The sequence below is a fragment of the Cryptomeria japonica genome, chromosome 6 (assembly GCF_030272615.1).
Source record: "Cryptomeria japonica chromosome 6, Sugi_1.0, whole genome shotgun sequence".
Classification (NCBI taxonomy): domain Eukaryota; kingdom Viridiplantae; phylum Streptophyta; class Pinopsida; order Cupressales; family Cupressaceae; genus Cryptomeria; species Cryptomeria japonica.
Genome location: NC_081410.1, coordinates 359295692 through 359306349, shown reverse-complemented (window position 1 = coordinate 359306349; position 10658 = coordinate 359295692).

The window sequence follows — 10658 nt, the reverse complement described above, 5'->3', positions numbered from 1 at the left end:
AGGGAGAGAGAGGGAGAGAGGGAGAGGAGAGGGAGAGGAGAGGGGCAGAGGGAGGAGAGAGGGAGAGAGGGAGAGAGGGAGAGAGGGAGAGAAACATGGGGGGAAGGGAGAGGTAGACGGAGGGAGAGAATACATGATAAAAATCAACGAGGAAGTTGCAGATAAGAAATAAAATTCACTTACTTCTATAGAAGTGTAGACATAGTTGCAGTGGGGTATAGAGGAAGGGAGTATGGGAGAGAGAGAGAGAGTGAGAGAGAGAGAAAGAGACCTTGTATGTGTTTGAGAGGGAGAGACGATACACTTACATGTGTATATATATGTATATAAACATATTATATATACAATGTCATATTATACACATATTATATATTACATATATTATATGAATATACACATATTATATATTACATATATTATACGAATATACACATATTATACATAGAATATAATATTATACAATAGCGCGTACACGTTGTTTAATGGGAAACACGCGCGTATGCACTTCTTACACTATAAATACCCCGTACGCGCTTTTTTAAACCATAGTACCCCATACGTGCTTTTGACTTTATTAGGCTTGGAAATAGGCCTGGATGACAAAGCTATGGATTGGAAGTTTGATTTCCCTCCATTTCTCTCATTTTTGATGTGTTTTTATTTTATCAACTTTGTCATCATCAAGTTTACACTTCATAAAGTGGGTATTTTAAAAATTTCCACTATATTTTCACCCATCTTCTGAGCTTTCTAACCGTATAAATGTTTTTCAATTTGAACAACAATAACATATTACTATTGAATTTCTTTTACTAGTGTCTCCATAGTTCTCATAGACATAGGTCCACCATTTTTTGAATAACTTTTGATATATGTATCCAAATTAAAAAACTTTATATATTATTGTAGTGCACTTGATTCTTTACAATTTAAAAAAATAAAATTGTATTTTTGATTTGTTAAGTGCAACTTATGCTTCTTGCACGAACAGATACCAAATTTTCAGGATGTGCTCGATTGGAAAAATCATAAAAAAAAAAAAACTCAACAAAAAATTACAAAAAAATACACATCTTCTAGTGCTCACTCTTAACTATCTTTCTGCCAAAGGATTTGTCAAAACACTAAATTTAACTATGACTTTTTTGATGCACACGTTAGACACTATGTCATGTTTTTCAAAAAAAAAAATAGGGTCAATTTTTTGTGCGCGAAGGATTTGACCCCCTTAATCTTATCCAATTTTGAAAAAGTTTAGTATTTTGGAAACTAGATTCAGAGTACTACAATATTTTTTGTTTGATTATCTTCATATCTTGAGTGGATGACTTTCAAATTTTGCCTCTAAGTTCAGGTTCACCTAATTTCAGAAAAAAAAGTGTCCACTTATACCCCCCTTTTTTACCACCATCTTTGTGCACTTACCCTAATATGGAAACTCACTGCAAATGGAAAATTCAATGTGGCTTCTCTCTAATATCATAAGTATTCTAATATGGAGATTCCTTGCTAGGCCAAGGCTTGGGTGAAAAGCCTTAACCCTAAGATCAATATTTTTTTCTGGACAACCCTTCAAGATAAAATTCTAACTATTGATAACCTCAGAAAAAGAGCTATGTGTATGCCAAGTGTCTGTTTTCTTTGCTTGCAGAATGAGGAGACCACCAACCATTTGCTCTTTCACTGTCCTTTTTCTGCCGAGGTTTAGGGAAGATGTCTGGATCAATTCAAAATCAGTTGGAGTTTCCCAGAGTCAATTCAAGAGGTTTTTAATTCTTGGTTCCATCCTTCAAAGAACAAATTTACTACTTTGTTGTGGAAACTTGCTCTGCCCCATATGTGTTGGGGTATATGGAAAAAAAGGAATGAAAGAGTCTTTAGAGAGAAGGTGTCTGAGGCTCAAATTGTGTTTGAGAAAATTAAAAGAAATATAGTGGAAAATATGAATATAATAGGAGGTATTGCAGGACCTCAAGATAAGGATGATCAAGCTATTTTCAAAAAGTGGAGACTAAAATTCCATGAACACTTTTAGAATGATCCTAGAGAGGGAGTGATATGGGAAAGCTCACCCAATGGATGGATGAAAATAAACTTTGATGGTGCATCAAAGGGCAATCCTGGGATAGCAAGATGTGGGATGGTCCTTAGGGACAAATCGGGAAGATGCAAAATTGTAAAAAGTATACCCATTGGTAATCAGACAAATCATGTAGTTGAAGCAATGGATGCTTACCATGGTATGGTCTTGGCTAAGGAAGCCAAATGCACTAAAGTCTAGTGTGAAGGAGATTCATTAAATATAATAAATTGTCTGAATAAGAAGTTCCCTCCTTCTTGGACAATTATCAATGCTATTAAGGCGGCAAGGAAAATTGGTGAGGAATTTGATATGTGTGTTTTTACACGTGTATAGGGAAGCAAACTCATGCGCAGACTGGGCGGCCAACCTGGCTTGCCAATCAGAAGATATTATTACTAGTTATGGAGAGAGTGAGCTCGCATGTGATATGAAATCTCTATCGATCTAGACTGTATCCAGATGGGGCTACATGGCACCATCAAATGTAATTTCTAAATGCCCCCTCCTCTTTTTTTGAAGCAAGGTTATTACAAAGGTAATAAGTATTTATTTATGTGTCTTTTCATTATTGTTTGGCACGGATTCTAGGTATTTTTTCAGGGCATCCATAGAAACCAGAGAAGAAGATTAGTAGCTGAGAGAAGGAAATTCAGAGATAGTGAAGGAAAAATGGGAGGAAATAAAAAAAGGATTGAACCTACCTCCTGCTCAGATTGGATGAAGAACAAGGACGTGTGGGATATCCTTCATGAGGGGGGTTTAAGTGTGTTTATAGAGAGGCTTAGTGGGAAAGATCCTACAGTCACCAAACACTTTATCAAGAACTAGAAGAGTGGTAAAATCTTGGTCGGGTCCTAGATGATGACTGTAGATGAGGATATAATTGCTGAAGCTATGGGGATGATCACGAAGGGCATGAAATTTTATAGGGACCATAGCATCTTTGATAAAGCTGCAGATAAATTCCCTATAACAGATGATGAGAGGAAGATAATGGTTAAAGTTGACAATTCCTATCATTCCTCGAAATGAATATGCAGGCCATGGAGGTTTGTTTTATTCGCTACTATTACTTATATCATGTTGGATGGGAGGTTTACTAGAGCATATGGTCACCATTTTGTTTTGCTAAACCATTTTTGCCATAAGGAAAAGGTGAGTTTTCCATATTAGCTGGCTTGCTCTATGGACCACACTATCAAGGAGATTCAGAAAGATCCTAAAGGTGGCCATGCCCTGCACCAAGGTCTTATGGCTTTGGTCTATAAAGTGCTTAAAGGGAAGAGTATTGAAAAACCTATAAAAGGAAAATATGCTAGAAATGAGGACATGGAGAGTGAAGCCAATGGCTTCAAATTTGATTCGAAGACTGGGGGTGATTTGGAGGAGACTAGCAAAAATGGGAGGAATAAGGCTAAGAGGAAAAGGATTGTGGTGGATTCATAAATTTCAGAGTCTGAGGTCGAATCCTTTGAAGGGAAATTTATCAAAAAGAAGAAAGGGAAAGTTACTGGAAAGAAAATGCGGAGGAAGAAGACAAGTAAGGACAACAATAAAGAAATCATCCAAATCCTAATTAATTCTAAAGAAGAAGCAGATGAGAATAAAAAGGATGATGGACAGGATAAGGAGGGGGAGGAGAATCAGGTCACAGACAACATTGAGGGTTTGAATGCCCAAGACATGCTAAAAGAGGAGCAAGAAGACAAAAGTGGCAAGATCAGTGACTATGTTGGTGAGAAATGTGACTATAAAGGGTTTCTGTGAGACTATTGGTACGATGGTGAAGGATATTGGTAGCTTGAAGAAAGATATGCTAACTATCAAAATAGCTAAGGTGGGAAAGAAACCCCTAATAGAAAATGTTAAAGAATTGGCAGTTGCTATTAATAATGTGGAAGCCATTGAAAGCATGGTGGGTAAAATAATTGCCACTGAAAAAAAAGTTAAAGAGATGGAAGAAAATAAGGAGGGGAAAGAAATGGACACTGCTATGAACAATCTGGCTAGCAGAATTGATAAGATGGAGCTCACTGTTAAGAAGATTGCATAACAAAATTTCCAGATCCTTAAAGCTTCAGTGGATAACATGAACATCCTGATAAATAGATTGGAGAGCAATACTAAGAAGGAAGTTGATAAGGAACAACCAGACAAAAAAGGCCATGAGAAGAGAACCAGAGCCAATACTAGGATCAAGGGCGACATCAAAGGTCATGAGCTGGAGGAATTAAAGACTTCGGCGGACAACATGAAGCTGATGGTTGTCCAGGCTGAGGATATTATGAAAAGCATATAGCTGTCTATGTGTCTGTCTTGGTAGTTGTCTTGTTTATGTCTTTTTAATGTCGTTCTGCTTTCCAGATGTTGTCTTTTCCTAGTGTTTTAATGTAATGCTATGTTTTAAAGGTTGTGGTCCCTTATTTTTAGGTTGGGATCTATTTTATCTTTTGAAGTGATTAGGCACGGTGTTTTCTAATCTTTTCTATATTTCCTGCTTTGTAAAAGGTTCGGGCTCCTTTCAAAAACCTGCTTTTACTTAATCAAAACAAGGTCAGCTAAACCCTAAACCCATAAACCATAATTACAAAAAATTTACCACGAGATACCACCAGACCAATATAATGATTTACATTACATAGCATAAACCTAATAGAAATTCCCAAATAATTATATCCACCGAAAATTCCGCTAAGACCTATATCAACACATTTCACCAATCGGTAGAAACCCTCAGTGCAAATAACATAAAATAACCAACTGAATCCAAATGGGATCACCAAATCATCACGCCAGCTAATTCAAAGCCACCAAACAATTAGGAAATGATCAAGAATGCCTACAACACATTAGGAACCATTTCTATAAGTCAGACCAAAATCACTTAACCAAATCATCAAATATCACCAACCGGTAAAGCCAACCGGTACCAAGAAATATCAACTGGTAATCTAGAACATAAGCGATAGCTTCCAGAGCACCATATCATGAACCAACTGAATGTGACAAGAAAATAACCATCCAAAACCAAAACAACCAATTTTATTATACCAGATCAGAATCACTGATAACCAAATCCAACTAGAATAGGAACCAATTTGGGATAGCATTAATCAACCGGGACAAAACCATATCCAATCGGAGCACATTGTTGACATCAATGACAACACATAAACAATTTCAACATTATTGCCAACAATCTCGCCCTTTGGCATTGATGGAAACATTGAATGTGAAAAACATCCAAGTGCTAAGGAATGCCAACAACTTCCCCAAACAATCAAGAACCAACAAAATATCTCTTCAACTAATATTTTATGATTTTCACATGAACACTAGCTCCCCCTTTGTCATCAATGACAAAGGGTTGATGCCAAACCAAATAGTTGACTACTCCCCCCTGGGCAGGAGCATCATACCATCAACACAGATCAGAAGATGTTTCTGATAAGCTCATCAGATTGATGCATCCCTACTTCGTTAAGTCTCTGTCGGAGGGGTGGTGACCCCCAACTGATCTCTAAGATATTCAAAAGTATCTTTTGGAAATGGTTTTGTTAGAATATCTCCAATCTACTCCTTACTAGGCACATATACCAACCTGACTTCCTTTGCTTCAACCTTTTCCTTCAAGAAGTTATACCTTATAGAAATGTTTTTTTATTTGGAATGAAATATTGGATTCTTTGACATATCAATAGCAATAGTATTATCACAGTGAATAAAAATAGGTTTATGATAACTTACCCTTTATATCCTTCAACATTTGCTTCATAAATAAGATCTGAGTGCAGTAAGTTGCAGCAACTACATATCCAGCTTCCACAGTAGATAATGAAGTGCATGATTATTTCTTGCTAAGTCATGAAACCAATTTTTTCCCAAGAAATAATGCACCACCTATAGTTCTCTTCCGGTCATCAACATCTCCTACCCAATGTAAGTCTGTATAGGCACATAATCTAAAATCATCATCCTTTAGATACCATAACCCATTATCTATTGTTCCTGCCAAATATCTAAATTTTCTTTTAACAACAATATCATGGCTTCCTCTTAGATTAGAATGAAATCTAGAAGAAATGCAAACAACATTCATTATATCCGGTCTAGTCTGACTTAAGTATAGTAATCCACCAATCATTGATTTGTATCTAGATGGGTTCACTCTAGGAGATTCATCTTCCTTAGACAATTTGCAATTGGTTATCATAGGAGTACCAACAGGTTTTGAATTTTCATGACCAAATTTCTTAAGCAATTCCTTCACATACTTAGTTTGACAAATGAAAATACCTTTATCGGTCTAAGTAATCTACAAACCTAAGAAAAATTTCATCTCTCCAATCATAGACATTTCAAATTCATTCTTCATATCATCAACAAATTTCATGAATAAACTTTCTTCTCCTCCAAAAATGATATCATCAACAAAGACTTCAATGATCAGTATGTCATCATGCTCAATCTTATGATATAAGTTACTATCAACATTACCTTTTCTAAAACTGAGCATTGAAAGATATTTATCTAATCTAGCATACCATTCTCTAAGGGCTTGTTTCAATCCATATAAAGATTTCTTCAATATGAAAACCATGTCCTTGTCCTCTGATAATGAAAATACATCAGGTTACTCAATGTATAATTCCTCCACAAGATCTCCATTCAAAAATGCACATTTAACATCCATCTGATATACCTTGTAGTTCTTGTGTGCAACAAAGGCAAGATATAGTCTTACTGCTTCAATCCTTGCAACCGAAGCATAAGTTTCATCATAATCAACTCCTTCTTCATGTGAATAGTTGCAAACCAATCTATCCTTGTTTCTTACAACTTGATCTTCCTCAATTAATTTATTCCCGAAAACCCATTTTGTTCCATTAACATTTTTATCTTTAGGCCTATGAACCAATTCCCATGTTGTTCTTTTCTATCTGATTCAATTCTTCTTCCATATCTCTCATCCAATTTTCATCTTTACCTTCTTCAATAAAATATTCTTGTTCAATTTGAGAAATTAAACATACCTCTTCAGCAGTTGGCCTTCTTCTTATCATCACACTTTCCTCTTATCTCCAATTATCTGATCTTAAGAATGATTCAACTTTACATACCTAGGAGTCTTTGAATTATCTTGACTTTCTGACTCTTTCTTCTCATCAATAGTCACTATGGAATTTTTTATGTTACCAGAGCAACTGGATCAATGCTATGAACTAATTCTTATGCAACTGGTTCTTATCTGACAATCTCATCTTCCAGTCCATAGTCATATGATCTAATCTGATTATTACCTTGCTCATCCACTTTGACATTTATGCTTTCCATTATCCTATTCAGTATTTTGTTTTGACATCTATATACTTTTCTCTTAGTATAATAGCCCAAAAATATTCCTTCATCACATCTAGGATCAAATTTACCTAATGCATCATCTCTTCTGATATAGAATTTATTTCCAAAAATTCTAAAATATCTGACAGTAGGAGAATGACTAAACCATAATTCATAAGGAGTCTTACCGATATCACCTTTTACATGTACTTTGTTGAAATTGCATACCGCAATATTGACAACTTCTCTCCAATAGATATAAGGCAATTTGGCTTCCATCATCATTGACTTGCAACATCTAAGATAGTTATGTTCTTCCTTTCCACTATTCCATTCTGCTATGGAGTTCTAGGTGCAGAAAATTGTCTTTTGATTCCATGCTTCTCATGATCTAATCTTAAACATTTTATCTTCAATCATGTTTCTATCTCAACCATAGCTTTGAAAATTTTGAATTTCTTAGGAGCTTCTGATTTTGCTTTCAAAAATGCAACCCACATCATTCTAGAGTAATCATCAATAAGCAACATAAAGTAACTATCACCTTGAAAAATCTTAGTCCTTGCCAATCCACACAGATCACTATGAATACGATCAAGAATTTCATTAGATCTATCATGTATGCTTCACTATGAAATAAAAATTCACGTGACACATCCTCTTATGCCATAGCCAACTTTCATCAATTTGTGCAATAAAGCAAGCCTTCTCACCAGAGTTCAAATGAAAGATGTTTCCTTTGGTCTGAATTCCGGATGCAATTTTTAGTCCAGATCTACTGATAATCTTGCACTTTCCATTTTTGAACTCCAAATGAAATCCTCTATCCACCATCTAACCTAGACTCAAAAGATTATGCTTCAAACCTTCAACATAATAAATATTGTCAGTATTAGTCTTACCATCCAATAATATTGCTCCTTTGCCTTTTGATCCTGCATGCCTTGTTATCTCCAAATCTGACTAGTCCACCATCAAATTATTGCAGAGTTAAGAACTTCCTCTTGTCGCCAGACATGTGATGTGAGCAACCACTGTCTATAACCCATTCATCCTTCTCTTTAATTTTAGTAGCTAGAGCCTTCTCCTCAGTATTATTTGCACCAATGACAAGTTCTAGAGATTCATCCTTGATAGCAATAAAGACCTAATCTTTGTTGGAGCTTTCATTACTGGATCCACTCACAGGTTCATCATCATCACCAGCATAGTAACATGATTTATGCTTATTCCTTCTAAATTTAGGCCTACTCTGATATTTCGAATTAGGTTTATAATTCCTAATAAATCTTTCTTAATTCCTAGCAGCTCTTTTAGGACATCTAGAAGTAAAATGACCAATCTTATTACATGAAAAAAAATTAAAAGGAACCTTTCCTTAATACTTACTTCCAACCGGTCCTTTAGGGATTCTTCTGGCAATTAGGTCTTACAACTCTTCAAGTTCTCTTTCTTCTCTCTCAATTTACTCAAAATCTTTAGTATATAATTCCTTCTAGTCTATCTTCTGCTTACCAGAGGTAGATGCTCTAAATGCAGTCTCAGTTTTAGTAGCACTCCAATCTCCAATTTCTTCAAGCTCAAAAGTGGTCAACTTCCCGAGTAGTGTATCTCTGGTATTAGGGGTATTTGATATTGTCTAGAGTTTATTTATTGCAGTAGCCTTCATTTTGTAAGTTGAAGGTAGAACTCTCAGAATCTTTGAAACAACCGCATCCTCATCAACATTTTCAATGCAACATTTGATTCCCATGACAATCTCATTCACTCTATCCATGAAAGAACTTATCTTCTCATCTTCTTCCATATTCAGAGTTTCATATCTCACCCGGTAACTTTCAAGTTTTACAATATTTACTACTTGGTCACCTTCATAAAGAGTTTCAAGCTGCAACCAGATCTGCTTTGCATTTTCCAGCTCTATGACATTCAACAACTTCTCATCTGATAGGGAGCTTAACAGTGCTTCTTTCAGTCTGACATCATTATCAACATTCTTTTGTTCATCAGCAAATGTTGGAGTTCCAAAATTAGGATCATGAGGTATATACCCTTTCTCTTTTATCTCCCAAACTTTATCTCCAAGACATCTCCGATGAATATTCATTCGCTCCTTCCATATTTTATAATTTGTACCATCAAATCCGGGACTCTCCTTTAGGGATTAAATGTTAAAGTTGATGCCATCAGATCTCCTCAAGTGGTTAAGCTTTTGCAGAGAGGACCTTGCTTTGATACCGAAGGAAAACTAAGAGGGGGGGGTGAATAAGTTTTCCACAAATTAAACAATTAATGCAGTTTATAAACCATTTACTAGAGCACAATAAAAAAAAATAGTGAAAGATAAAGCATGAAAGTACAAAACACACATCACCAACATTTTGACGTGGAAAACCCGGTAAAGGGAAAAACCATGGTGGGGAACCCTACCCACAATCAGGTAATACTTCTACATCAACATGTGAAATAATTACAATGGGGATTGCACTTGCAATCAGGCCAACCACCTAGAGCTCACTGCTCATCACAAAAGGGAAATCTCACTGACTTACATAAACATAGGACTAGAATCTAGAGAAAATGAACTATGAAAATAGAATCTCCTAATGCTTGATATAGTTCCGATTAAGCATATATGTCTTCCTTGCAATATGAAAAATAGATATAGTTCTGATTAAGCATATATGTCTTCCCTGCAATACGAAAAACTTCACAACCCTTCATTGAATGATATAACCTTGTTCACACATAAACCACTCTCAGATAATGTAGACATAACCATACCATACCATCCCCTACAAATTACATGAATATATCGCCTATAAATACAGATCATCAACCTTGATAAAAAGGTCGGCTAAACCCTAAACCCATAAACCATAATTACAAAAATTTCACCACGTGATACCACCAGACAAATATTATGATTTACATTACATAGCATGGACCTAATACAAATTCCCAAACAATTATTGTAGACACCTAAAATTGTCATGTCTAATTAAATAAATAACTTTATTTATTTAATTATTTAAGCCTAATTCTTCTATTAATTAAATAAATCTTTATTTATTTAATTAATTCATTTATCCTCTTCTAGCCTTATTTCTCATTTAAATAAATACAATTATTTATTTAAATTATCCTTTTCCTAAATTAAATAAATATCTTATTTATTTAATTGATCCCACTTCCTCTATAAATTAAATAAATCTTTATTTATTTAATTAATCCA